This window comes from Panicum virgatum, chromosome 2K (assembly GCF_016808335.1).
Source record: "Panicum virgatum strain AP13 chromosome 2K, P.virgatum_v5, whole genome shotgun sequence".
In the NCBI taxonomy this organism is placed as follows: Eukaryota; Viridiplantae; Streptophyta; class Magnoliopsida; order Poales; family Poaceae; genus Panicum; species Panicum virgatum.
In genome coordinates, this window is record NC_053137.1 from 27,671,276 (window position 1) to 27,676,341 (window position 5,066).

The window sequence follows — 5,066 nt, forward strand, 5'->3', positions numbered from 1 at the left end:
AAAGTTGAAACCCTTCTTATTGATCTTGTCATTCAAGCGTGTGAACTTTCTCATCATGAGAGCAAGTTCTCCATCATCTTCAACATCGGATGAGCTTTCATGATGATCATCTTCTTCATTGCTTGAGCTTGATTCTTGCTTGATCATTTTGAGTTTTCGGGATTTGGTTGCCTTGGTCTTTAGAGCAATTGATTTGCTTGAAGTTGGCTCTTCGGACATACCAAGGATACCCATTTCATGAGCGTGAATTTCGCCCACAAGTTCTCCTACTTCCATTGAGTCAAGATTATCCTTTTGAAGCATTGCATTGATGATGTTGTACTTGGGCTTCGGGAGGAGCATGAGAATCTTGCGATTGATGGAGCCACTGTCAATTTTGGATATTTCAAGTGCATTAATGTCCTTGACAATGACATTCAAGCGAGAATACATATCATTGCAATTTTCATGAGCTAGCATTTTAAAGGAATCGTATTTAGCTCTAAACAAGTGATATTTTTGCTCACGAACTTTAGTGGAGCCTTCATGAATTTCAATGAGCTCCTTCCAAATATCACTTGCTAAGTCCATGCCATTAACTCTAGCAAAGACTTCTTTACTAATGGCTTCGAAAATTGCATTTCTAGCCTTGGCATTCCAATTTAATTGTTCCGAGGTGGGAGTTCCGGTGAACCCGGTCTTTGTTGCCAACCACACTTCGGGGGCAATCGCATCAAGGTATGCGGCCATGCGAACTTTCCAATAAGCAAAGTTCTTGCCCTCGAAGTGAGGAGGCGAACCACCCATCTTGGCCATAGCTCTAGGCGGTGAAGCCTAATGATCCAAATGAGCAACGAGGCTCTGATACCAATTGAAAGGATCGATGGACCAAGAGAGGGGGTGAATTGGGCCTTTTTCAAATTCTAAAACACAATAAAGCAACCTTAACCTATGCAAAGCTAGTAAGGCACCAATTCACCAACCGGATAACTAAGCTACCTACACAAGCTATGAGAGATAAAACGAGAAGTAAAGCCTAGCAAGGTAGAGCTAAGTTATGATCTCTAAGTCAAGCACATGAATAAATTGCATGAAAGAAAATGCTTGAATAAATAGAGTGGACAAGAGACGACCGGATTTTTTTCCCATGGTATCGATGTGTTGGCACACACCCCTAGTCCACGTTGTTACACTCACAAAGAGTCTTGTCACTTCCCAAGTCACCGAGACGAGGGCGCTCACTAAGAGTCTCCGTTCACCATCCCGGCATGGTGGAGATCAAGCCACGTACAATCTTCTTCTCCGGGCTCCCACAATCCTTGGCAAGCTCCGCGAGAAACACCTCGATCACCAAGATCGACTAGGTGATGCCAATCACCAAGAGTAACAAGCTAGGGCTTTCACTTGAGCAAGAACCGATCACCAAGAACGGATGCACACAAGCTTCTCTCTACTCAAGTCCTTAGCCTTGCTTCTTGAATGATTGAATGATCAATTTGATAGAAGATGAAGCTCAAGGTGGCTCTTGACTATTGTATAAGTGTATGGATGTTGCCTGGTGTCAAGAGTGGCAAAATGACCCATTGGAGGGGTATATATAGGTAGCTCACACGAATAGAGCCGTTGGAGAAAAGCTGCCAGAAAACTGCTTAGCGTCGGTTAATCCGACGTACCTCCAATAGCCAACGTCGGTTTAACCGATGAATGTAAACTGCCCCTTCTGAAAACTAGCCGTTACAACTTGGGCAGATTAACCGACGTATCATCAGTTTAACCGGTGAGTGTAGTTGTCCACTGATCAACTGAAAAATCAAGTCTCTGGACAACTGCACCGACGTTAACTCAAAACCATCGTCGGTTTAACCGGTGAGTACAACTTCAGAAATCCCTGGAAAAACCATCTCACTGGTCAATTGCACCGACGTCTCAATTCAAACATCGTCGGTTTAACCGATGTATAGAACCTTGAAACACCCTGGAAAAAACCAACTCTGGACTAATGCACCGACGTTCAATTCAAACACGTCGGTTTAACCGGTGTATTGACTTGTCCAGACTCTGCTGACTTCGTTTAACCGACGTATAGAAAAATGTAAGCGTCGGTTAAACCGGTGTTAAAGACTTTTTCTGAATTTGCCTTTTCTGATTTGAGTCTTGAATGAAATCCAAATGTTCTTGAGATATGAGTTGAGAACCACTTATTTGAACTTCTAGGAACCTGAGTGACCATAGTGTGCATCCATTTTTTATTGACCATGTCCATGCTCAAGTTACTTGGCCTTAACCCCTCTTAATAGTGTGATCACTACAAAACTACAAAACCTATACTAACCTAAGTGTCCTTCTCAACCTTATGACACTTAGGACTAGAAAGATCCTTAGTCTTGACATACATATGAGTTGAAGACCGAGATCGCCTTTTTGAACAATGGAATTGAGGGGCCTCTTTTGACATATGACCAAATGAGCGATAATGATCTATTAAGCTGCACAAACTCATTAGTCACAACAATGGTTGTCATTAATCACCGAAACATACTTTGAGGGCCTAGATGCTTACAACATGGTGCAAGCTAGCCCATTCTGTGGCAAGCCAAATGAGAATGCAAATGCACATTTGTAGAATTTTCTGGAGCTCTGCGACACCGTTGTCATACGGGGTGTCACCGCCGACGTTGTCAAGCTTCGTCTGTTTCCCTTTTTCCCTCCTGGGGAAGGCGAAATAGTGGTTTTATAAGGAAAAGGACATCGACACCTGGGCCAAATGCTCCAAGGCATTCCTCGTAAAATTCTTCCCGCTGGGCAAAACAAATGCCCTGCGCGGGAGAATTTCAAGTTTCCAGCAGACAGGGATGGAATCCATCCCAGAAGCTTGGGAGAGGCTATAGGAATACATCCTGGCCTGTCCTCATCATGGCATGGATGAGTGGCTTGTCCTGCAAAGCATCTACAACGGGCTCACAATGACATCTTGAGCCAATATTGATGCCACTGCTGGAGGAGCCTTCCTCGACCTGACCATAGCCAAATCCAAAGCATTGGTCGAGAACATGGTCTCCAATCAGGGGTGGAGCAATGAACGACTCCAACCCCACACCAAGGGCACGCATACCATCAAGGAGACGGATATGATCGTTGCCAAACTGGACCTCCTACTGAAGCATCTCGGCGAAAGGGCCGAATTCAAGAAGCATAGAGAAAACTATGCTCGTGCCATGGAATCGCACTTCACGTGCGAAGTCTATGGTAATGATGGACACTCGGGGAACGACTGCCCCGAAACCCGTGAAGATTGCGCCTACCTCAACAACAACAACGGGTACCGTCCACAACAAGGAGGCCAGGGGTGGAACCAGCCACGTCTACCTTTTCAGGGAGGTAATAACTACAATCCTTCTTATAATTCGAATTTCAGTTCAAACCAACCTCCCTTGAGAGAGCTTGTTCTTGGCCAAGTTAAAATCAACGAAAATATAAATAAAAAGCTTTTGGCCAATGACAAATCCCTAGAAAGTTTAAATGTCAAGCTTGAAACTTTGTCTTCTACTCTTAAAAACCAGTTAATTTTCAACAAAATGATCGAAACCCATCTTGCACAAATTGCTGCTTTGTTATCTGCTGTTGAGAGCGGGAAGATCCCGGGGCAACCCGAGTCTCCCATTGAAAATGTCAGCATGGTGTCTACCGGATGGGGTAACTCGTCCTGGAGGCCACCACGCAATAACCATGCAGGTAGGTACTATCCCCCAAGGAACGACGTTTGGGATGGCATGGTGGCAGTGGTGCAAGAGGATCCAGGGGTCCCATGATCAGCTGCTCGATCTACATCAAACACTTCGTGCGATGCCTATGCGATCTGGGGGCAAGCGTGAATGTAATGCCCAAGGTAATATATGAAGCACTTGAATATCCTGCTCTTTCCCCAACAACTATGCTCGTACAGCTTGCAAATTCAACCATTCGGTATCCCGAAGGGATAGCCGAACACGTTTTCTTACGAGTACGAGACTCCTTCGTCCTTGCCGACTTTGTGGTAATGGATATGGAGGGCGACCTCGGAGTCGACCTTGTACTTGGGCGACCTTTTCTTAGGTCTGCCAAGGCAAGGATCGATGTCGAAAAGGGAGAAATCTATTTCCGTGTCGGAAGGGAGGTTATGTTTTTCAGGTTCAAGTAGAAGGAAGAGCAGCGCTTCATGATCCAACAAGACAGTGAAGGGCAAGCACTCTGGGGTGCACCAGAACCCCAGCCAGAACAACGAGCCTCCGCACCTAAAAGAAAGAAGAAGGAAAAGAAGGTGTGGTGGAAGGTCGAGAGTTCGGCCTCGTCCAGTTCTCCAGGACGAGCCGACGAATGGTAAGAACGATGGAGAAAAGTCGTGCACATCGGACTTTAAACGACGTGCCCTTGCCAAAGGTAAATTGGTATTTATCTCATGTTTGTTTCATCCACTTTTCAAAATTTTCTTTGCACTTTATCTGTTTTTCTCCACTGCATGTTTGAAATTTTCAAAATTGTTTTCTACCTGCTGGAATTTTTCTAGCATTTTTCCCTTTTTACAAAAAGACCAAAAATATTTTCTAAGTTTTAAAATCCTTTGGGAAAAATAATTTGGACATCTTTTCGAGCAAACTTTTGGAAGTGCACCATATTTTCAAAGTTCATAACCATTGAGGAAGCATCTGGCCAAAGGGGGGCACCAGGGGGCCCACCCTGGGGCCGGCCGACCCCACAAGTCAGCCAACCCAGGACCAACGTCTCCTGGGCCCCACATTCTCCAAAGACTACCTGACTGTTGTGCCTGGCTATTCCTCGGGTGCACTCGCCCAAATTCCTTTAAATAGAGGCCGAGAGAGGGGTGATGAGCTCTCATGCTCACTCTCTCCACTCTCACTCCCTCTCACACATTCTTGCTCGGGTTTCCTTTGGATTTTGACTCAAGTTGATTGCAAGAACACACTCTCTCTCTCTCTCATTTCTTTGCTGCAAGATTGATCACATATTTGGAGGAACAACTTTTGGGTAAGAGTTTCATTTTCATTTCACTAACGTAACCCGAATCGAGTTGTTCTCGTTCGTTCTTGTTG

The 5,066-nt window shown here is 45.0% G+C and overlaps 1 non-coding gene across 1 annotated transcript; it reads right to left on the minus strand.

Annotated features, from left to right (window-relative positions):
• Positions 1-2,790: 2,790 nt before the first annotated feature.
• On the minus strand, positions 2,791-2,899 carry LOC120696417. The gene has a single exon (XR_005684188.1). It is a non-coding gene; the product is annotated as a small nucleolar RNA R71 (small nucleolar RNA).
• Between the last annotated feature and the right edge of the window lie 2,167 nt (positions 2,900-5,066).